The 25,931-nt window shown below is 40.4% G+C and overlaps 1 protein-coding gene and 1 long non-coding RNA gene across 1 annotated transcript; both read left to right on the top strand.

Annotated features, from left to right (window-relative positions):
- The window catches only part of LOC146577177 (protein NLRC3-like), a 311,857-nt gene that overhangs the window by 82,483 nt on the left and 203,443 nt on the right, over positions 1–25,931 (top strand).
- LOC146577181 (uncharacterized) lies at positions 3–12,736 on the top strand. Its single transcript, XR_014889249.1, has 3 exons — positions 3–74; positions 4,190–4,295; positions 12,620–12,736. It is a non-coding gene; the product is annotated as an uncharacterized LOC146577181 (long non-coding RNA).

Below are 25,931 nucleotides of genomic sequence, written 5' to 3' on the forward strand. Positions count from 1 at the left end.
ATCTTTCTGACACACGCACCGGAGCGTCAGCTTCAAGCGGACCATCACTACGTCTCACATCTAAAGGTGTCAAGGTAACTTTGAACTGAGTTCAGTCAATCTGGAGTTTTTCCAAGTTTTCTGTTGCTCTCTGTGAGAGAAGAGCGTTAAAGGCGGGGCTCTCCAGAGTCCAGCAAAACAGGAAACCACAGCTGGGTGTGTGTAAGTGTGCAAACCAATAGAATGCATCGTGGTGGGGGGGGGGCATCACGGGCATTGGAAAAAAATAAATAAAAGAATCGGTCGTACCCATGCTTCCCCGACGTCATGCCAGCGCATATTGGGAAATTCGTAGGCACCGATCGGTTTTCTATCAGCCATTTGCTGGGAGTAAGGGCGCCCTCCGTTTGCGAGGTGCGCCTGCTGCTGGCGGCACAGGGAGGAGAGGGCGGGGCGGCGGGGAGTCTCTGGCTGGCTGGAGCAGCATCTAATAACCAACTCGCAAAACAAAATAAAAACAACAAACAGATATTATGATACAGACTTATAATCTGCACCGATGTTTTTTCTAAATTCTATAAAGTGAGCGCGAGAGCCCTCGGTGCGCCTGCGCGCTGCTGAAGTCAAAGTAAACTTTATTGTCATCTCCGCTACAGACAGTCCAGGATATAGAGAAACGAGACGACGAGGCTGCAGTTACAGCGGTGCAAGTAAACAAACAATAAATATAAGAAGAGTAAGAAAATAAATCTACACTTTAGGACTCGGGGTAAAGGATCAATAACAATTTAAATTTATAATTTACAGTTTGATGATTTAAAGTCTCACACAACCCGTCAAAAGGGGCGGGGCCGGCTGCTTCCAAGTAGAGCACATTTCATTTATAATGATGTAAATCCAAGCCCATCATGGATTCACGATCTGAATCCTGGGTTGTGTGAAATCCCAGAAATCAACCTTAGACAAAGTGAATCTGTGAACTAAGGTGTAGGTCTGTTAGGTTAATTGTGCTGATCCTCGGGTTGGGGGATTTGTGTTTGTACTGGAGCGCAAAATTCAAACCAATGGAAGATGGACAACAAAAGTTGAAAGCCATCAGGTGCTCAGTTTATGTATTTATTTTTGGCCTACATCAGTAAGAAATGCCACATTATATACACAAAGTTACAGGAATCACCACTCCTGTTATTCATGATGATTTCAGTAACATCACATAATAACATTACATGTTATTATGTGATGTGCGTACTGTTAATGCTGATGCTGTGGTGAAATTCTCTGCTTCTTTTGTGTATTCTGCATCTATTACGTCAGATTGTCTTACCCCTCATATGGTTGAGAATTTTGCCAATACCCTGTTAACTACATGTTCCTCCATCCTCGACACTGTGGCACCTATTAAAATTAAGCGCCCCAGAACTTACTCACAATGTTGGTTAAGTGACTCTGTTCGCGCTCTACGACGTGCGTGTCGGCGGGATGAGAGAAGGTGGAGGAAAGATAAACTCCAGGCATCTTACGACATCCTACGTACTAGTCGCTTGAAGTTTCAAACTGCTGCCAAAATGGCTAAAGCAGCTTTTCTTTCAAAAATTATCTCTACCAATGGTAACAATCCTCGAATTTTATTTAAAATTTTTAACTCTGTGGTCAACCCCTGCCCCACTATGCCGCTGCCGTGCTCCACGGTTCTTTGCGAACAATTTTTAAATTATTTTTTTAGATAAAGTCTCATCTCTTCAATCTGCTATGACAGGCCCTGCGTTTACCCCTGACTGTTCCTCTTCCTTCTATCAGTTTGAACCCGTTTCACTCCCTACTCTTAAGCGTCTGGTTGAACAACTGAACAATACTAATCTCGTATATAATGTTCTTCCATCTCGTATAGTTAAGGACTGTTTTAGTGCAATTGGACCTAGTATATTGTCCCTTTTGAACTCTTCTTCGCTCTCTGGTTGCGTACCATCAGCCTTTAAACATGCTATAATTCAGCCTCTTCTTAAAAAAAGGAACCTCGATTATAATGATTATGCGAACTATAGGCCGATTTCCAAGCTTCCGTTCTTGGCCAAAATTCTTGAGAAGATAGTGTTGCTTCAACTCCAGGCCTACCTGGATGAGAATAGCATTAATGATAAATTCCAATCGGCCTTCAAACCACATCATAGCACTGAGTCAGCGCTGCTCCGAGTTCTCAATGACCTTCTACTAATGGCTGACAATGGACGCTCCTCGGTCCTAGTGCTATTGGATTTATCGTCGGCTTTCGATATGGTTGATCATAAAATCCTATTGGCGAGACTTGAGCACACTGTAGGCATCAAGGGTGTTGCCTTGGATTGGTTTAAATCATACTTGTCCAATCGGCTCTCCTCGGTTCACTTGGCCACTTCCTCTTCCTTCGCTGTACCTGTCTGTTGTGGTCTCCCTCAGGGATCTGTGTTAGGCCCTACTCTGTTCTCATTGTACATGCTTCCACTAAGCGCTATCTTTGAGAAATATCACATCGCTTTTCATTATTATGCTGATGACATTCAGATCTACTTTGAGTTAAATGATGACCTAGCTTTGTCCTTGAATAGTTTTCGAGAGTGCATGTGTGAGGTCAGACAATGGCTCCTGGCAAATACTCTTATCCTTTATGATAAGAAAACTGAAATTGTGGTCTTTGGCAGTGACGTCCTTCGTGCCAAACTTCGTGATGCTTTTGGTTTTCTCACTAACTCCTTTTCCGACACTGTTAGGAATTTGGGCGTGTTACTTGACAGCTCATTTAAACTTGATAGACAAGTGTCTGCTGTTGTTAGATCCAGTTTATACCAACTCCGCCTTATTTCTAAGGCCAGGCAGTATATCCCGCATAAAGACCTGGAAAAACTCATCCATGTCTTTGTAACTTCGAGGCTGGATTACTGCAATTCACTCTATTTTGGACTCCACTCTGCCTCCTCCATAGTTTACAGACAGTCCAAAATGCTGCTGCACGCATTCTAACCAAAACTAAGAAGTTTGCCCACATTACTCCCGTCCTAGCTGATTTGCACTGGTTTCCTGTGAAATACCGTATCCAATTTAAAATTCTGCTGTTTACTTTTAAAATCACTAATAACACAGCACCGAGCTATCTTAAGGTACTCTTAAGCTTATATGTTCCTGCTAGGGCTTTAAGATCATCCTCACAGTTACTGTTGGTGCAGCCTAGATCTCGGCTGAAGTCTAGAGGTGATCGAGCGTTTGCCCTGGCCGCACCAGAGTTGCGGAACAACCTTCCCATTGGCATTCGGGCGTCTGACTCTATTCAATCTTTTAAATCACGGCTTAAAACGTATTTGTTTAATCTTGCGTTTTCTACCGGTTAAATGCTGGCCTTGTCTGCAGTGATTTATTTTACTAATTTTCCTATGTTGCTTTTTATTTGCGCTGTGTATGTCTTATCCCCATTGTGTGTTGATGGCACAGTTATATTGTGCTATAGCTATGTGCTATAGTTATATTTTTTCTATTGGTGGCTTTTTCCTGTGAACATAATTCTACACTTTTATTTTTATGACTCTGATTATACTTGTGTTAATTTGTTTTATGTTAAGCTCTTTGGCATGCCGTTGGTTTTTAAATGTGCTGTATAAATAAAGATTGTTGTTGTTGTTGTCCTGTAAGCACAGTCTGCCTGTGTCTTTTCTCTGCAAATGAACATTTTCAGCCAATATAGGTAATACATCAACATGGCTGCCGTGGCTAAGTTAGGAATATTTATAATGTCATTTCCAAAACTTGCATATGATCTGCAATTTGTAGCAGATCTACTGACTGTCACACAGCAGCTGGAGCAGTCTCAAATGCAGGTCAGTCCACTGCTGCCCCCTGTGGCCAAGTACCATAGCTACTGCTGGATGAACTCGTGACACATGTGCACCTGTTTCTATGAACACATTGAGTCTGAGTGGCTGCACTTACACTGGTGCATTCAAACATATTGAAAGATGCCAGCAATGTGGATTGTCAAGACTCAAACCAATCCACATTGCTGGCGTTGCATCTTTCAATGGCAGCAATGGCAGGTATCAGCGCTCAAACCTTTTGTGTTTGTTTCCAACAAGTTGCCCACCTCAGGAAACAAAAATGTGTTCTTTTACTTGTCAGATGAACATATGAGACACTTTGACTCTTCAGTGCAGTGTGGAGCCTAACAAAGATCTGTTTTGTGTCCCAGCTGATCAGCAGGAGGAGGAGAGTCTGACGGAGCAGCAGAGGAACATTTTCAGCTACTTGGACTCAGCTCAGCCACTACAGAGGAAACAATGAGCTCAACACAGAAGGTGACAGACAGAGCAGGACCATATGACCAAAGATATTTATCACCATATACATTTGAATATTTGCCATAACGATGTAGCTGACGATAGAATTGACACCAGACAAAATACTTTACAGCTGCACAACTTTATTAAAAACCCATCAATGTATTTTCACTGAAACAAGCAGCTGTTGTTTATGTGCATTAAAGTTATATAAAAATGTAACAGTGCAAATGCAAATTCCTCGCTGACAGTTTAACCAAAAGGCGTTTCCAGTGGAAACTGGCCGACACATCCTGAGCATAACCATGTATAATATCCACTAAACTTCAGAAGAGGTTATACAGTCGTGGCCAAAAGGTTTGAGAATTGCATAAATATTGGAACCTGGAGAAGTTGCTGCTTAAGTTTTTATAATAGCATTTTGCCTGCACTCCAGAATGTTATGAGGAGTGATCAGATGAACTGCATCGTCCTTCTTTGCCATGAAAACGAACTTAATCCCCAAAAAGCCTTACCACTGCATTTCATTGCTGTCATCAAAGGACCTGCTGAGACCATTTCAGTGATCGTCTTCTTAACTCAGGTGAGAATGTTGGCGAGCACGAGGCTGGAGATCATCATGGCTGTATCCCGATTCAGGTTCTGCAGCTTTAAAGTCCTCAAGGGCCGCGTACTCAAAGACCGCTAAGGCCGAAGTGCGAGGCTCGTAGGCTCGTGAAATGGGACGTCTAGCCTCCGTCGCGCTGCCCAGGTTGCCTAGCAACCATGATACTAACAGCTGGAAACGTTTCATACAGCTTTGTTTGACAGAAATGAAGGAGAACATATTTAGTTCATTTGTTTCTACATGAGCTCTGTGTGATTTGATGAGTATCTGAGGCTGAGACCACAGGACTGTGAAACATGATTGTTGGGCTTCATTTCTGTGCTGAACAGTCGTTTAAGATTAGCTGTAAATAACAATTAGCTGATGTTGTTCATGAGACTAAAGTCATCTCACTGTGGTAATGTAAATATGATATGGCCAATATTATAGTTATTATATTAATCACTTCACTCACAGACAAGTATCTGTGACAGTGTGTATACAGATGTATCATATATAAGAGACAAATATTGTTCTTTTAATATGTTGGTACAAAATTTGGCTCAGTGCTTACATATATGTGTAAAAAGCAAATGTAGGAGCTGTGATAACTGTGTCTGATAGAATGAAGAGTCGACTGATATATGAAATATTCCTTTATTGGGTGAGAAAATCAGACCATGTCATAACTGCTTTAAGTCACACAGAATAGATATCAGAGCCTTAAACAGGCTGACTTCTGCTAAATGGGTCAAACTGGGCAGAAAGTCTACAAACACATAACATCCTTATAGAATATGATGTAACACTATAGATCAACTTAGCTCAGAATATATAAAGCATATAAACAGTTACAGCAATGTGATGCAACAAACACAGCAGCTACTGATCCAAAATACTCAAAGCTTCATAGAACTGAAACCAACATTTATTTTTAGCTCCATTCTGCTGCTGATACAGACTTTAGGTTTCTGAACATTAAACTTGTTGCTGCCTTTCATAGTGTGTAACTTGAAGGCCCTGAGTACTTTCTCCCACACTGGAAACACTGGGATGATCACATTATTTGAACATTACCTAATAAGACTGATTCAGCACAGACAGTTATGTTAAACTTTCCTAGCAGTCCTTCACAAACAGGGAACAGTCTGTCTATTCTCTCAATCTGTCAGCTGCTGCTGGCTCTTCCTCCTCCTCTTCCTCACACACTGCTGAGTTATTCCTGGTGGATCATCAGGGCTGCAAAGCCTCACAAATGATGTGCAGCAGTGGGTCCCTCAGTCTGTCCTCACTCTGGACACTTGCAGTCGTCACACATGGAAATCAAATGTGTGATAAGCTGCAGGATTCAAACACAAGTGTAACTTATAAACACATGTTCATACTTTTATTCCACAATCAGAGAGAAAGAAACAGAGAGAGAGTGCAGGACAGACAGACAGGTGACAGTCTCAGGTGTACACACTGCTACACAACAGCACCAGAGAAGCAGGATTTAGTGTTTGTGTTATTACGAGTGTAAACAAGAAGAGTTCCAGATGGTGCAGTGGACACATGTGTGACTGCTGTGATTAAAGCATCTTTCTTTCAGCTTAACGAGTGAACCGTCAGCTCGTTCAAACACACGTTAAAGTGCGTTTGGCTCGACACCACCGAACAGAGGCAGCAATATAACACAGCTCACATTAACAGTGCAGTGGATCCTGCTTGTGCCGTGATGTTCAGGACTGCAAACCGAGCAGCATCACTGACTTTCAGCTTGTTGTGTTTGTGGATATATGACTGACTTTAATTATCCACAAAATCATCACATTCTCTGTCAGATTAAGGTCGACTATTGAACGGCGTATATTTTAAAGGCTTTAAAACCAAGTTAACGCTGAAAGTACAAACATCACTAATGTCACATAACTCTGCCGACAAGGCATAGCTATGGCTATGAAATGCTCTTTGTGTATCACTTCTTCATTATGAAAGATGTCATTAATGCACTAGTAATGTCTCATCTGGAGTATTGTTCAATCATTTGGTCAGCAGCTAATAAGACAGATCTTAACAGACTTCAGTTAGTCCAGAATAAGGCGTCCAGATTAGTGTGAAGATGTTCATACTATACTAATATTGATAAAATGCATAATAACCTTTCTTGGCTTCCTGTACAGGCTAAAATATTCTCTGGCTTACTTGTAGTTCTAAAGAAAGCAATTCTGTTAAACACACCACATTTATTCTGCTCAGCTGCAGTATCCAGATGAAATACATCATCATATTACACAGTTTTCAACAAGCTGCAATTTAGTAAATGCTCGAGTTAAAAGTAACGTTTTGTAAAACTGTTACATTTAGAGCAACTTTTAAGTGGAATAAGTTGCCTTAAAAAATTAGAGAATTATTCAAAACTTCAATGAACACTTAAAAGCCGATTTACAGAGCTTTTAGTTGTTGTAAATATTGTAAGACATGATTTGTTTTTGAAATTTGTGTAATGTGCCTCAATGTTATTGATATTATTATTATTATTATTATTATTGATTGCTTATATTTGAACAATTGTGAAACCTCACTGTGGATGTAAGAGTGAAATTATGTGGATATCTTGAATCCACTTTATTGTGTAATATTTTATGTGAGTATTTGACGGAAGACGAGCAACATCTGTTGTGGAAGCTAACGGGGTTCCTTTAGAATAAACAAACATAGGATTTATTATCACTGAATAATTCTGTATAAATCTATACAAATTATAGAAATATGTAATAGGAAACAACAAAATAATCTAAACTAGAAAAATTTGCATTTCCTGCGAAAATGCAGTGTGGATGCCTTAACGGCTGAAGATATCTGCTGAAAAAAGCTGAAAAAGTTGAAACAAAAAAAAAAAAAAAAAAAGATGCCCTGAGCAGGATTCGAACCTGGCCCTCCTGATCAAAGGGCAGCTATTTAGCTCACTGAGCCAAACACTTTCTCACAAAGAAAAGGTGGAGAGATTGACAATTGTGCTAGCAGAATTTGGGCAAAAAAAAAAAGGGGTGAAAATTCTGCTGAAAAGAGTTCCATCAGCAGAATTTCTGCTGAAAAGAGGTGAATGAGCAGAATTCTGCTGAAAAGAGTTTTTTTCTGAAAACAGCAGAAAAAACTGATAATTTTGCTGAAAAGAGTTGAATGAGCAGAATTCTGCTGAAAAGAGGTTTTTGCTGAAAAAGAGCTGATAAAGTTTGGATTTGTGCTGAAAAGGGGTTAAAAAAACTGAAAATTTTGCTGAAAAGGGGTGAATAAAATGAAATTTGTGTTGAAAAGAGTTTAAAAAAAGTTTAACTGTTAAGTGAAAGAAACGTTGCCATAAGCTGGATTTGAACCCAGGCCTCCCAGTCTGAGAACAGATGCTTATCTCACTGAGGTAAAGCACAGCTCAGCCCATCATGCAAAATCAGTGACCACATTGATAATGTGTACCATTCATTTCAATGGTCAAAAGTCATAACACACATCAGCAGAAATAGCAGAATTTTTTAAAGTTTAAACATAGCATTTCTGCTAAAACTTAGTATTTATACTAAATAATATTTTTTTCCTGCCAAATCATAGCATTTGTGCTGGAACACAGAAAGTTCCACCAAATCATACAATTTGTACTAAAACATTATTTATGATTTAGCAGAAACATTGGGACTTGGTAGAAATACTATGATTTACATGAAATACTTTGACTTAGCAGAAGTACTACAATCTAGGAAAAAAGTACTAAAGCATAGCAGAAATTCTATCATTGAGCAGAATTACTAGGATTTAGAAGAAATACTAAGATTTGGCACAAACACTGATGTGGCTCAAGAACCTTTATTGTGCAGTTATACTATGATTTGGAAGAAATACTATACTTTGGCACAAATACTATGATTTGGAAGAAATACTATGTTTTAGCACAAATACTATGATTTGGCTCAAATACTATAACTATCCTCGGTCAGAAGGAGAGGCTGACATCCAGGGATTAGATTACCACAGGTGGAGTTTATTGCGGTCAGATGGATGGTACAGGGAGGTATGGCATACAGTAGGAGGATGTGGAGAGGTGATATGGTGTGGTTTCTATGATTAAGAACAGGGTATGCATTACAACATGCATACAGATTAAAGATTAAGAAAACTGGTAACAAATTCCTCCACTACAAATCAGTCTGATGCCACTTTTTACAGGGTTCCCGTTTAGTAAGGCACTACCCAAAAGGCGCCACAAGAGGGCACTCCAACACAAGAGATGACCTATTTACACTGATGCACTTAGTAAACAGCCCCTACTTAGCCACTACATAATACAGTGATATTACAGTATACAAATTCACACGAATACTATGATTTGGCAGAAATACTATGACTGAGTAGTAATACTATAACATAACAGATTTCCTAAAAAAAAACTATGAAATTGCATTAATTCTATGACTTGGCAGAGATACTACGTTTTAGCACAAATACTATAACAACGCAGAAATACTATGACTTAGTAGTAATACTATAACATAACAGTTCAATGTTCTTGCACAAATACCACAATATGGCAGAAATACTATGTTTTAGCAAAAATACTGTGATTTGGTGTAAATACTACGATTTGGCACACATACTATATTCCGCAGATACACTATAACATAACAGATATTCTACGACTTAGTAGTAATACTATAACATAACAGAATTATTAATTGGGCACAAATACCACGATTTGGCAAAAATACTATGATTGGGTACAAATACTATGATTTGGCAATAATACTGCATTTTAACACAACTACTGAGATTTGATTGAAATACTATGATTTAGAAGAAATACTATTACTCCATACAAATACGATGCTTTGGGACAAATACTATGTTTTGGTTCCAATACTATGATGTTCAACAAATACTATGATTTGGCACAAGTACTATGATTTAGTACAAATACTATGATTTGGCAGAAATACTATGCCTTAGTAGTAATACTATGACATAAAAGATATACTATGGTTTTGCAGACATACTATGATTTTGCACAAATACCATGATTTGGCACAAATGCTATGATTTAGCAGAAATACTATGATTGGGTACAAATACTATGATTTGGCAATAATACTGCGTTTTAACAACAACTACTGAGATTTGATTGAAATACTATGATTTAGAAGAAATACTATGACTCCATACAAATACGATGCTTTGGCACAAATACTGTGATTTGGCAGAAATACTATGACTTAGTAGAAATACTATAACATAACAGATTTCCTAAAAAAAACTATGAAATTGCAGTAATTCTATGACTTGGCAGAGATACTACGTTTTAGTACAAATACTATAACAATGCAGAAATACTATGACTTAGTAGTAATACTATAACATAACAGTTCAATGTTCTTGCACAAATACCACAATATGGCAGAAATACTATGTTTTACCACAAATACTGCGATTTGGCACACATACTATGATTTGGCAGAAATACTATGCCTTAGTAGTAATACTATAACATAAGAGATATACTATGGTTTTGCAGACATACTATGTTTTTGCACAAATACCATGATTTGGCACAAATGCTATGATTTAGCAGAAATACTATGATTGGGTATAAATACTATGATTTGGCAGGAATACTCTGGTTTAGCAGAAATACTCTGATTTAGCAGAAGTACTATCTTTTGGTAGAAATTCCTGCTAAAAGGTACTATTTCTGCGTTTTAGCAGAAATACTGTAATTTGGCATAAATACTATAATTTGGGATAAATACTATGATTTGGCACATATAATATATTCAGCACATATATTATAAAATAACAGAAATATTTGGCCCCAAAACCATGATTTTGCACAAATACCATGATTTTGCAAAAATACTATGAATTGGCAGAAATACTATGATTTAGCAGAAATACTATGATTTGGCAAAAGTACTTAGATGTAGTAGAAGTACTTTGCTTTAGCAGAAATACTATGATTGAGGAGTAATACCTAAACATAGGAGAAATATTGATACACAGACACACATACACAGACAGTAAAGGGAACAGGAGCTGTGGAGAGTCTGGGCTTGGTATATGTAGGTCAGTTAAATTAGCTGCACCTGCTGTAGTCAGCCCTTACACACACAGACACAGAGAGAGGTGTGAGTTTTCTTCAGTGTATTTCTGACATTCAGGATTCCCCTCGAACAAATGGCCATAATTTCCTAACCGTAGAGGCTAGAACGGTCATTCAGGCATCGTTTTATTCAGAAGAGATGGGGGAATCTTCAGGTCTTCATAATTCAGAGATAAAACATAAATTCTTAAAGATATATGACTTGTAATACACTGTAACTGAGTAGAGGCGAAGCAAAAACTGCCTTGACTTGCGCTCAAACAACCTTTGGTAACTCTAAATCTATATGGAGCATCAAAATCATTCTTTCACCGTAAGAAACAGCAGGCTTTGGTGAACAGTCATGGAAATTTTCAGGGCTCTGTGGAAATCCATCAAAAAGATATGACGAGAGAAAAAAGTGGTTCATTTCCAGAGATTGAAATCTGATGAAATCTGAGCGAGGGACAAATTTCCTACCCTCAAACAAGTCCAACTCATTTCAGAACGGTAATAGGTGAGAAAGAAATTCTTGAATTGTGAGCGTCAGGAGTGTCTGAACATATACGGGGACAAGCCTCATGTCTTAACTTCGCTTCGTTAAGGAGATATGACAATTTGAAAATGCCTCTCATTAGAGAAATCCAGCGGTGATTTTGAACAAACTCTCCATTGAGTTTATATGGAGAGTTTTCTGACTTTGTGTTACTCTGAGGAGATTTGCAAAATATCTATGAGTCCCACAACAATGATAGTGACATTTTCTGAAAGCCAGCAAAAATACCTACGTTTTGATGTATAATTTGTGGGGCTTGAGTGGAAATTGAGCGAGTAGCAAGACGTTGTTTGGACATGAAGAGAAAATTCAAACAGTTTCACTGTCCCCTCTGAGTTAATTGCATAGCAACCATAGCAACGCATGTATTTTCTGAAAAATCACAATTTTGCAACTGAAAACTCAAAGAGGGATAAGATTAAAACGGTAGAAGATCTGAAAAAGCTGAATCATACAGGAATAGCCAAATCATTTGAGAACATTTTAAAGTTTGAATGAAGTTTCTAGGTGAAAGTATGAGGCAGTAGTTAAGTTTCAAAGACAAGAAAGTTTTAGCAGAATTGTGGAAGTTTCCCATTCATTTCAATGGGACAAATTAAAGGAAAAAAGTGTAATATTTTAAAAAGTATAATAGTAATAAACACCAAAAGTCATAGCCGGCATTAGCAGAAAGAGCAGAACAGTTTAGAGTTTGAACGGTGAAAATAGCACAAAAATTGTGGAAGTAGATCCACGGCAAAAAGTGTACGGAAACACCCGGAATAATAATAAAGAAGAAAGAGAAACAGGGCCTGTTAAGGCATCCACACAATTATAAAATAATGTGTGTGTGTGTGTGTGTGTGTGTGTGTGTGTGTGTGTGTGTACAATCAGGAGGGATGGGCATGATTTTAGTGCTTGAACAGTCATGAATTATCTTTAACAGCAGGTTGGATGTAATGTGTTAGAACTACCAGCAGGTGGGGATAAGAGACCTTTAAGGTGTTTGGTGCCACGCTCCACCTTCAGGTTTAAAACTAGTGTTAATGGAGTTTGAAGGTTGAGTTTGTTCCACGACTGCATTTCACTCACTGCCTCTGTTTGTATCTCTGTCACTGCAGGACCAACATGGAGCCAGAAGTCAGCGCTCTCAGGAGGCCGACAAACCTCACAGAAGAAAGGGAGAGAAAAAACACACCTGTGACGAGTGTGGGAAGGGTTTTACTGTGAGGGCTTCACTAAAACAGCATCAGGTCATCCACACTGGAGAGAGACCGTTCAGCTGTGACTTGTGTGGAAAGTCTTTTTCCTTGAAGGGTTCCCTAAAAAAACACCAACTCATCCACAGTGGAGTTAAAGTATACAGCTGTGATCAGTGTGGCAGAGCTTTTACTCACAGTAGCCACTTACAGAGGCATCTAGTTACCCACTCTGGAATTAAGGCATACAGCTGTGACATCTGTGGAAAAACTTTCAGCCAGAGAGGGTACCGAAATACACACCTACGCATTCACACCAGACATGATGTGTACTGCTGTGAACAGTGTGGCAAAGAGTTTACAACAGACGCACACTTACAACAGCACATGTTTACCCACACTGAGGAGAGACCTTATCAATGTGACCTGTGTGAGAAGACTTTTAAATCTCCACATCACCTGAGACAACACCAACAGATCCACACCAGAAAGAGACTCTACAAGTGCAGCTACTGTGAGGTATATATTTATATTGTTATCTTGTCATTTTAGCCTGACTGTTTGGAACAACTCTGCTCATTAAACTGTGTTAGCATGTTAGAAATTCTACTGCATGGAAAAGCAGCTCTGAGTGATTATTCAGATTTTCCTTTCAGTTATGATTTTAGTATTACTGTAGTATTATGGTGGTAGTATTGTAGTTATTGCAGCCCAGTAAACTGAGTGTGTTAACTGAAACAGTCAAATGTAGTTGGACGTCTGCAGAGATGCTCTTTATTTCAGGCGACGTTCAGGATACAAATGTTGAAGGACTGACTTACACTGTCTTTGTGTCTTTGTTTAGAAGCAGAGTGACAAAGATGGATCCAGTTCTCAACCCTGTCATCACTGTGGTGGTGGGAAAGACTTTCATTGTGACCTCTGTGGAAAAACTTTCAGTTGGCAAGCTGCCCTTAAAACACATCAACGTAGACACACTGGAGACAAACTGAAATACTGCAAAGAATGTGGGAGAAGCTTCACCACACCAAGAGATTTAAAACAACATGAACTGATTCACAGTGGGGTTAAAAAGCACCTCTGTGATCAGTGTGGGTCATCCTTCACCACTGAAAGTCAGCTTAAATCACACAAACGAGTCCACACAGGAGAGAAACCACACAAGTGCAGACACTGTGAGAGAAGCTTCTCACAGTCAGGTAATCGTAACATTCATGAACGTGCACACATGGAAGGAAACTACAGCTGTGACCAGTGTGACAAGAGCTTCAGGAATCTCAGTTCATACTCTGCACACAAACGATCCCACGTTACTAATAAACTGTTTCACTGTTACCAATGTGCCCAAACATTCACCTCATTGTCTGCTCTGTGCAAACATCAGCGCGATCACTCAGGGCTGAAATCACTCCCATCACTGGATCACAGTGAATCTGAAGACACAGAAAGATCCTCTGGTTTCTGTGTCAGACTCAAAAAGTTTGAGATCAGGCTCCACAGAGTTCAGATAGAATCATCTAAACTTGTGTTGAACTGAACTGGTTGCTGGGCTGAACTTCTACATAATACAGATCTACATGGGATCTTCTTTTCTGTTGTTTTACTGGGTCAGTTTTGTCCTTTTTTCTCTGTCCTGGTTTTGCTCGTCTGTAAATGATTGAAACTCAGTCAAATAGTTCATTGTTCTCCAGCAAAACGTTTTGGAAACTCATGTTTAACCTTTAAAACTCTGACATGTTTTAGCACACAAGGCTTCATCGGGGAGTTCACTCATGATTGGACCATGAGAACAAAGGTTTTTAGTTCTTTCAAAGAGAGTCTTGGAGATGTTTGATGTTTCTGTTTTTCTGAAACCACCTGAAAGAAAAACTATTTTTCTTGCTTTATGTAGTGTGGAAGTTTTTAATGTTTCTTCATCTGTGATGTTCTTGAATGTGTTCACGTGAAGATGGTACAAATAAACTGTCCTTTCAGCTTTAGCTCCTAATTTATTCATTATTTATGGATGTAGCACAGCAGCCGTCTCTTGATTAACACATGGAGGGCTCGGGATCTGATGGTGTCGTCTCCCTAATTTGCCCACTCAGTAAATCTCACTCATGGCCAAGAAATTGAAATAAACCTTGTTTCCCTGCTGGATAGTGATCCACTGTAACTCTGCTCCTCCTTCCTGTTTAGGATTTCTGTGGCTGAAGTAAAATTCCCTCCATCCATCACTTATCCCAGCTAACCCAAAGTGAAATAAAGTTTTGCTCGTCTTAAAAAAGCATTACAATAATGGGCATTACCAATGCAAACTGAATGATACAGAAGATGAAAGAAGAGACTTTGATCAGTTAATAAAGCTCATGATCTGGATTCATTGTGGCTGCTACACAGATACTTCTGGGTCACTTCTCTCAGTTAGGAACCTTCCTCACCAAACTGACTGTTGGACCACACCCCTGGTTTCATGAGAAATTGTTTCAGCCATGATTTCTCTTCCTGTATTTCAGAGTAAAGACTGAAGTGACAAATGGAAGCATGTTTAAAAAACACAATGTGAGAGAGACGTTGAGGTCCTTAGAAGTTACCCTGGGTTTTTCTGTCACCCTGCTAGATGTTACACACCTTGTTATTGGACTGATTTCTACTGCTGGACTACTCCTGCGGAGAGTAACAATACTCTTACTAATTAGCTCCCTTTCACACCTTTGGGGATATTTATTTTTGTGTTTGCAGCGCTGTGAGCCAGAACAGCGAGAGAAAAATCTGCAACAGCGACGAGCCGAATGCTTACGTGAATCGCAGCAGCTGCACATGTGCTACGCTGAATTAGAGGATATCTTTGCTCTGGATTTCTATTTCTACTTTTTCATTTCTATATGATTCTTCTTGCATCTAAACAAAGATGATTCAATTTGCTAAATGTTGATGGCTCTTCGTGCTCAGGTTTAAATGAGACGTAATATTTGCTCTTGGTTTGGTTCTCCTGTACAGAACCTTGCAGTACAACAGAAACCTAAAAACATTATTTGTAGTTGTTATTCTTAGTTGTTCTGCTGCCTAAATACCACAGGGTCTGATTATGAAGTTATTGAGCTGCACATACTTTACGACCTGCTTAAGTTCGAGGTCACAGCGTCTGTAGAGCAGCTGGAACATAATGAAGTCTACAAGGTTAAAGTTTTCTCTTCAGTTATTGTTCTTTCTGCTGCTTGGTTTGATGGAGCTGAGAGCTTTTGTTTTTATTATTGTTATTATAATTATCATTAATATTTTACTCTCTAGAAGCTTTAAAATAGTGTTTGTGTTAAAACATTTACGTTGGTCAAACATGATGCTCTAAATCAAATAAAAGTTTGAAAATAAATGATGTATTTTTAAATGCTGCAACAAATGTTCACAAAAAGTAACTATAATTAAAACCAGTTAAACAAAATCAAATGTTTGAATCATGCTTAACCAAATGCCAGGCTGGAGAGCTGAACCTAAAGTATACGTAGAAAGATTTCAACATCTGAGCAGTTTTTAATGTTTTTATCACATATAAATGTCACAGCAGTGGGTCCTGGCCCAATGCTTTGTGTTTTTGGTTTTCTTTGACTCTTGTTTTTCTTGGTTTTTGTTCTTCTTATTTATCAGGCTCTCAGTAATCTTAGTTCTCCCTCCCTCAGTGTTCATTTCAGCCTGTGTTTAGTTTCTGTTCCCGTGTCCCACGTTTCATCGTTTCATGTCGAGTCAGCCCTGTCTCTCTGTTTCCTGTGTCTCCCCAGTCAGCCCCGCCTCCCTCGGGCACTCATGTGTGATACAGAGTAATAAACCTGACTACATTTGCTACACTCTCTTTATTACCTGTTACTTTAAAATTCATACACTAATTATGTCTGCCCATCTCTCTAATGTGAAGGTCAAAGGTCAACATCCCAGTGACATAAGAATAATCCCAAAGGGGCAAAGGCAGCGGTTAATTTAGCACATTTAGCATTAAGGGTACAGCAAGGATATACTTTTACTTATTGTGGCAGGGGTGTGGTCTCTGGCCTGCTGCAGTGGAGGCTGGTGGCGGGACGTTGGACGGCACAGGTGAGGGTGATGGAGCTCATGACTCTCCCCTTTATAGTGACGGAGGAGACTGGCGTGGGGGAAGCGTGTAGTGGAGGAAGCCGAGGAGAGAGCTGGTTTCTGGCTACAAAGACGGCGTCAAACCAGAAAAGATTGCTTGTGGTCAAATGTCAAAGGAGCTTGCAAAGAAAAGCGTCTGGACTTCTTTAAGTTACTTGAAGACGTTTCACCTCTCATCCGAGAAGCTTCTTCAGTTCTAAGGTCAAATGGTGGAGAGTCCCAGATATAAACCTAGTGGGAGTGACCCCCCCCAGAGGGACAAAAGGACCCCCTGATGATCCTCTAATCGCCTGAGCCAAGGTGTGAAACTGGGTGTGGGTCCCAATCAGCCAGAGTTTCGGGTGAGTTCATTGTGAAACCTGGCCCCACCTTATCATGCGGATTCCTGAGGTCAGATGGCCCAGGATGTGAGTGGGCGTTAAGGCGTCTGGGAAGGGATCTCAAAACTGGATTATAGATGGCAGAGAGTTGATGTCGTAAACCCCGCCTCTGTTCAAAGATGGTCGCTCACAGTGGACATAGCTGCTTCTTTCACTCCTCTTTCAAACCATCTGTCCTCTCTGTCCAAAATGTGAACATTGGCATCCTCGAAAGAGTGTCCTTTATCCTTAAGATGCAGATGGACTGCTGAGTCTTGTCCTGTGGAGGTGGCTCTTCTGTGTTGTGCCATGCGCTTGTGAAGTGGCTGTTTGGTCTCTCCAATGTAGAGGTCTGGGCATTCCTCGCTGCACTGTACAGCAAACACCACATTGTTAAGTCTGTGTTTTGGCGTTTTATCTTTCGGGTGAACCAGTTTTTGTCTGAGCGTGTTGCTGGGTCTGAAATACACCGGGATGTCATGCTTGGAGAAAACTCTCCTGAGTTTTTCTGATACACCGGCTACATAGGGGATGACAATGTTGTTGCGTCTGTCTTTCTTATCCTCCCTCGCTGGTGTCTGATCTTCTTTTCTGAGCCTCTTTGCTGACTTTAAAGTCTAGAAGCGCTAGAATAAAGGTTTTTAGTGGTTTTATTATAAGGGTTTTATTATTATATAATAATGATAATAATAATATCAATAACATTGAGGCACATTGTGTGGAGGAGGTTCAGTCATATCCTGATCATCCAGACAGATTTGATGTTTGGGAACAGCTGCTGTGTAGAAATGGTCTGACTGGTCGCTGTTACTGGGAGGTCGAGTGGAGAGGAAACGTTTTTATATCAGTGAGTTACAGAAGCATAAGAAGGAAAGGAGACAGTTATGACTGTGTGTTTGGACTCACTGATCAGTCCTGGAGTCTGATCTGCTCTGATCGTGGTCCTCAGTCTGTCAGGCACAATAAGAGTCAAACATCCATCTCCTCCTCCTCCTCCCCCTCCTCCTCTGTCTCTAACAGAGCAGCAGTGTATGTGGACTGTCCTGCTGGCACTCTGTCCTTCTACAGAGTCTCCTCTGACACTCTGATCCACCTCCACACCTTCAACACCACATTCACTCAAACTCTTTATCCTGGGTTTAGAGTCTGCTATCCTGGTGCCTCAGTGTCCCTGTGCTGAGTGGAGTGTAAAGAGTGTCTCCTGTTACAGAAACACTCTGACTGTTGAACAGATAGTTCGGTCTGTACATGTCTGTCTCTTTCACTCACAAACACGTTTTCAGATTCATGGATTCAATCAGTTGATGTTTGAAACTCTTCTAAATGATTCCTTGTAAACTTCTTCAGTCACAAACAAACAGGAAGTGATGTCACATGTGTTCCTGTCCACACAGCAGAATGAGTCTATTGCTGACAGTGATGTACAAACAGAGTGAGCATTTCTGAGGCCCAAAATAAACTGAGTAGTTCACTGAATGAACAATGGACTGTGAGCTCAGTTCCTTCATCATTAGTATGGATTATATATGTATATGTATTATATTAGTATCATATATATCAGGTGCTGCTGCTTTCAGTCATTGTGCAAATGTGCTGTTTGTAAGCTTGTAAAGCTGCAGTCAGCTGAGACTGAAGAAGTCACCTGATCAGTGAGCAAACGTTTCTGAAAACGTCCAGATGAACAGAATCAACCTTTTGGGATCAGCCAGCAATGCAGCATCATTGTTGTTCAGCTTCAGAGGTTTGCAGGAATGAACTGATGACCAGAAACAGCTGCAAAGTCCAAGAAAATACCAGCTGGAGTTCAGCTGCATTTGAAGAAGTCAAAGAAAAGTAAGGATGGCAAAGGGCGACGTTTTCTTCCAAAGAGCTGCAAACATGGTCGACGCCTCATTAGAAGAATCATCTGGACATTTGTGAGGAACTCTAACCAAGAAAGCAACGTCACACAGATCCAACAGACAGTTTCCATGACTGCAAGTGTTGAGTGGAAAAATGCTACATTGCATTATTGCATCCTCTCACCACAGGAGGCGCTGTTGGCACCACTGATTGCTGATCAGCTGTTCTCTGATGATCTGATTGATACTGTGAATAACGGGACTCACTGAACTCTGTGACACAGTGAAGATTACAGAGTTTAACTTCAACATCTGACTGACGTCACACAGACAGAAGGATGAACCAGTGAGGCACAGAACACAGTTACTGGAGATACTGGATCAGCTCCATGTGAACCTCTGATGGAGAAGCTGCTGAGCCAGAGAAACATCAGGACATGACAGCAGCTGCACTTATCTAACAACATGTAGCAGAGCTGATCTATGTTAGAGGATCTATCACAGCAGCTGAAGCCAAAGTCCAACACTGGATACCAGCTGAGCCTGTGCTGAGTGTAGTGTTACAGGAAAAGGGCAGAAACACTGGTAGCTCCCAGTGATGCTGACTGGGGCACAGAGCTGAATGATGCAGCATCAGGACACTGTTTCAGTCTGACTGACAGAGAAACCTGTAGCTGTATCTACATGTGAGGCAGAGGCCACACAAGCAGCTTTCTATGTTTCACAGTGACTGAGATCTTCAGTGGGGGTGGACATGCTCCTGTACAGACCTCTGAGGAGAACCAAGGTGCAGTCAAAGAGTCCAGTCTGTCCTCACAGATGTGAACATGTGCTTTGATCAGGTCTGCTGTCAGCTAGCAGGCTCACATCAGAATCACTGTTCCTGAAAAACACAGTCTGTGTGACATCATCAGTCAGCTGATGGTCCCAGATCTGAATGGTTTCTGTCTCTACTGAGGAAGTCAGAGAATATCACTGAGGTGTGGATCAGGTCTGAGTGAGCTGTGGAGGGACAGCTTTAAACAGTCCACAGGTCTCACGTCCTGCTCAGTCTGGTAGCAGATACCTCGTATTGTTCCAGATGTGCTGACATCAGCAGCAGCACAGCTGTGTGATACCATGAATCTCAGTTATTGATCCAACACACAGTAAATACAAAGATCAGGATTTCTGAGAGTAATCATTATGAGTCTGAACACATGATCACTGAATGTTAGTCTCCACAATAATAAGCTAACACAAGCAAACACAGCTTTCAGCTCTTATTTTGAAACTGGCTTATTTAGAGAGCTGTGATGTGAGCGTGCCTGGCTCTGAGGCACTTGGGTCAGCCTCTGTTGTTTAGAAGTGTTACAGACTGTGAATGACACAGACCTGTCAGTTTCCATGTTTGTCTGTAACACAGCTCAGGGGCTCCATGCTGAACGCATCCATCCAGTGTTATTGATCCAGGACTGATACCAGCATTGGGATCAATACTACAACACACAATCACATGTGTCCACGTGATGTGTTTGACCAGCTTTATTCATTAATGATCAATCAGCTTATTTACTGCATCTGAGTCCAGCTTCATTTAAATGATCCAACCATGAAAATGACATCAGTCCTACAGAAGCACTTCATGCTAACAGGAAGTCATTTATTAAGGTGGAATAACACAGAGACACAACCACTCACAGCTAACCTGACCCCACTAACTGCATGTGTTTGGACTGTGGGAGGAAGCCGGAGTACCGGAGAGGACGCACACAAACACGGGAGAACATGAAGCACTGAAACAAAGATGGTGGATTTGACCTCAGGACCAGGCGGGGTTACGGGGGTCATGACCCCCCAATAATAGATCCAGCTACACTGAAACTGTCAATTTCATTTACTTTTCCTGTTTTAAAGCTATCAGGCTGCTTTGTGGCTCACTCAATACTAAACTAAGATACTTTCAGTGTGAATCATTTGCAGGAACACAGGCAGGATTTAAAGTGCAGAACTTTACAGTCTCTGTCTCAAAGTTGGTCTAAACATGCTAACAGCTCTTTGTTTTTCTCAGTTTTCACTGGTTTGATGTAATGAAAGAAATTTTAAAGAAGCAGACGATTGTTGTTATTTTAGTTCTATAGTTTCATAAATCGTGGTGTGGATCTAAGTCAACATTCAGAATAAATAAGATAATACAGCACTTTGATGGTTGCCTTTGTATTTTCCCAGCAGTGCTCAGGTTGGTTCTCGGCTACATTTACATACAGATGTTAATGTGTTCAGCAGCTGGACTCATCTGAGGAAGGAACATTGGAAAGGTGCTCAGTGCACAACTGCATCACTAATTTTATGTAAGACCCTGTGTTTTATTGTATTTATATATTTGTAACATTTGACTCAAACACTTTTGGGGAGGATGAAAATGTTTTCAGGAGGAAGTTTTTCCTTCTGTCCGACTGCAGTACACACAACACTGCGTCTCCCCCCATTATCACACTTCCTCAGGCTGGTGATGAGCGCCCCCTGGTGTCAGTGTTGATGACGTCATGCACAGTGAAACATAAACAGTGTCTGTTAATAAAAAATCATGTGTCCATTTTCATGTTTGCATCATGTTTCTGTAAAATCATCAGCTGTTTCTGAACCTTCTTCATTGTTTGACTCATTCCAACAGCTGTGAGCTGTGATGGAGTCAGAGCAGCTTCATCACTGATGTTCAGGTGAAGCTGAACTTAATAAACTGTAGAAATGATCAGGATTCAGGCTGGATGTGTAAAACACTTCTGTGTGAGGTCGCAGTGCTTCATATGTGTGTGTGGGCTGAAGCACACACGTGTGAGTCCTCAGAGGTTTCACACACATCACTGCACACACTTATAATCCTAGTTTAAGCTTGTGGATCATATCGGACACATCAGCAGCTCTTTGGAGACAAAGATTTGAGATTTAAGATGAGTCATAGTCTTTCTATCCATGGTAGCTTCCACTGCTGAGGCTCAGGAAACATGAAGAGGATAATTAAGAGCAAGCATCAGCTCTGTCTCATCTAACTACACAGTATTATGATCATGCACTTATGTCTCAAACTAAGACACAATGAGACAAAATGAGTTCTGTGAGTCTTTAGATTATCAGTAAATTCTGGTGACAGTTTGACGCTCAGTGGAGCCATTTTTGGTTTGTGATGAGTGTTTTGTGAGCTTCTGTTTTGTGAATCGCTCTTTGTAATTTAGAAGATGGTGCAGAAATGTGCGCGCCCTTATCTGAGAGGACACGGAGAGAGTGTCGCAGACTCGAGGTGAGGAGATAAACCTCGGAGCTGGACGGCCTGCACGTTACCCATGTGCATCTTTTCAGTGACATCAAGTGAACCCATAATAAGCATTTCTATGTCTTAGACATCATGTCCATTTCTAATGAGAGATTATTTTTAAATGAGGGAAACCTGGTCTAACAACACGCTTACAACAGAGCTAAAGGTTCACCACAGTGAGACGGTGGGACTCTGATAAGAACTGAAACACTGTGTATGAACAGCTGAGACAAAACTATATATAAACACTCATTTATTCCAGTTTAGTTTACAATGATTTTAAAGTAATGTGGAACGATTCATGTTCGTGAGCTGTTACAAACACAACTATTGATTTGTCTATATATGGTCGGACTACAAGGCTTGTGTTGAGGCTCTTGGAATAATGTGTGAATTACAGCAAGAAATGATGGTTTTCCATTTTACCAAAGTGGAATAAAATCACCACAGCAAAGAAATCATGTTATTGTCTGCAGCTAAAATATATGGTGAACATGGTTTTATAATAATGTGCAAACACAACCTCACTCTGCTCTATACGAGGAGCCAACCACAGCTGTCCGGGTCTTCATCCACCACCTCCACCATCTTTGCTCATCATCATTCACTTCATTGCTGATTGGTTTAAATCAAACTCCATTACAGGTTCAACTCCATTATATAACAGCATGTTGACTTTGGATCTGGTGTGCAGTGCCACCTTAAAAGATGAGGAAACTAAGAGATTACAAAAAAAGAAGTGGAGGAGTTAAAGAGCTGCAGCAGATTAACAGTTTCTGACAGTCATGTGTTAGAAATAGGACGATTAGATGAGCTGAGGGATCCATCTACTGCTCAGTGAAGCCTCATCAGAAACAGTCTCAGTGGAAGGATGGCTCTATTGTTAAGGAAGGACACAGGCAGAAAGACTGGCGTCTGTCACACAGGAACTGGACTGAAAATCAGCTGCACATATTCATCAGTATGTGCAAACATATTATAGGTGTGGAATTCAGGACAGTACCATCAGAAGTTGATCCACTGTGCAAATGTCTGATTGGCAGTGGCTTCATTTTTCACTATGAACAAACTGCTAATGCAGCATCACAGGACGTCAGCCATGGATTGGCCTCCCCAGACCTCAACATTACTGAAACATCTTAACAGAGGATGGAAACAAAGGGAACCAACATCCAAGAAAAGACCAAGACTCCAGGCTGTGCTGAATTATAAAGGTGGACTGACCTCCAGGGTCCTTAGTATCATATAAGCTCAGTTTGTGTCTTATATACTTTCCATTTATATAACAAAATATATAGAAAGGAGGGTGGTTTAAGATGTGTGTAGAGTTTTATTCATTATCTTTAGACAAACAAAGAAAGCACCATCCATTCGTCTCCAGTCTGTATGAAAAACAGGGGAAAGGTCAAATTAAACCTTTGAAATTCCTTTCACAATAAATCCATAAATAAACAAAATCAAACACAGAAAAGTGTTTAAACCCACTTTTCCATAAAGCTGTCAATAGGAAATGTTCCAGTAAACATGTCTGTGTTTCTGCTGTTTTCCTTTCATGCGTCCACAGCTGACAGGTAACCCTATTGGAGTCGCCATAGTGACGGGTGGCGTCTCAGCTTCAGCGTGTTGATGGGCACAGCCATGGTTACCACAGCTGGAGTTGGTGTACGGCGAGCTGTGAGAGGACAGAGATGGAGAACGCACATTTAACTCTTTAACAGGAGATACGTTACGACTAACAGACGACTGCTGTCTACATGATGTCTTTGCAGCCCTTATGCTACATGTTACACAACTTTTCTTCATGCCAACAAGACTGAGGTGCCACATAGTCGACACATACAGCTGATTATGATGCATGTTTTACTATTGCTATGTTCACATCATCTGCTTGGCTTTATTACTGAAAGCCTGGAGATCCTCTGACGTGTGCATGGCTGATGTGAAGTATGATTATTCCTACATGACATCAACAACAGAGGCAATGAAAGCTTTGTTGTTAACAGGTTGTAGGTAAAGTCAAATGTCTACTTCTACACTTGTGTTGGGTAAAGTTCTTCTCAGTGCAGCAGATTTATATCTGTGCTTTCACAGGGCGTGATGTGGAGCTCAGCGCTGAGGTGCAGGTCTCCTTGGAGACGGCATCCTGGCTGAAATATTATCATGCTTCCAAAACATTTCAGCTTTTATTTTGAAAGAAACAAGACTTGAAAACGAATCCCCTTCTTCCTCTTTGTCTTTGTTCTTCAGAGGAGTGTCACCTGGACAAACTCAGGGCTGTTCTAGAGCCTTTCTTATTATTTGACTCCATAGAAATAAAACTGAATGGAATCAAACAAAAACTCCCAAACAGCTAAAACACTTTGCTTTATTCTCTTTTTTAACAAATACGTTGAAGTCCATCCATAACAACACAGCTGAGATCTCCTTTGTAATCAAGTGTTTCCATCCTTTGTACAGATCTGCATACAAAACAATCATTTACGTCCCACAGAAGTCTAGTTACACGTAACTATACAAGAACTGGTGAATGACAGAAACATGAGACACATGATCACAGGTGATAACAAAAAGAGAAAGAATTCATGTGTTAGTGATGTTTTTCAGCCCTGATGGCTCATGTTGGAGAAACAAGCTGAGGTACGTGGAAAGTTCACACACACAAGTGGGCGTGAGCGCACACACAGAGAGAAACACAACTGAAGCATCTGTTTGCTGTTTCTGCTTTCATCATCTCTGCTGCTGTGTCAGGCTGGGGTCTCTCAGTGACGTGGTTGAGGTGAAGTATGACGAGTATCCCTGATTCAGTCCATTGAGACAAAGGGCAAAGAAAGCTGTTGTTAACAAACTCTATGGTGATGTGGCATTTAGCTCTGACTCTACGCTCTGCTGAATCCTTTGAACCTGCTGATCAGTAAAGCTCTACGTGCTGCAGCAGATTGAGCTCATCTGTGTTCACAGGTGTGGACCTCAGCGCTGAGGTGCAGGAGACTTTCATTCAGTTCTCCCTGCAAACAGCATCCAGCCTGGAAATACTGTCATCTTTCCCACAAATGGTGCTCTTATCTCAGAGAAGAAGTCTGATGTAAATAACTGCAATCAACAGTGATGTTCTGCACAGATCACTTTTCCATTTTGCTCTCTAGATGAGTCCCAGCTGCCTGACCTTGTGTCCAGGTGATCGTCTCACTGAGGAGCTTTTGTTCTGAAAATCTCACGTCCATCACCTGTTTCCTTTTTACTATCTCTGCTCTTTCTTTATTCACAATGCTCATAATATCACACAATTATATTCATCACCTGCATGTTTTTATCCAGCTGCTGTTAGAACCAAACAAATAAAAAGGATGAAAAGCCTGAAATCCTTTGATTTATTACATTTGAAACAAATATGAGAGCATCCCTAACAGCACAGCTGAGACCTTTGTTTTAATCAAGCCTTTGTATCGACACACTTGTAAAGATTCATATACAAAACATAATAGAATAAATCAATATAAAATACACATAATCACAAAAATGCAGCCATGTTGTGAGTTTGCATCTAAAACATGCATGTTTCCCTTTGTACAGGCAGATTTACAGCAGACAAAGCAACACGCTGATCGACTTTGACCGCTGCAAAAACAAAATACCCACCA

This window comes from Mchenga conophoros, linkage group LG3 (assembly GCF_057382185.1).
Source record: "Mchenga conophoros isolate Kocher_MC1m ecotype Shallow Benthic linkage group LG3, M_conophoros_male_GT1.1, whole genome shotgun sequence".
NCBI lineage: Eukaryota > Metazoa > Chordata > Actinopteri > Cichliformes > Cichlidae > Mchenga > Mchenga conophoros.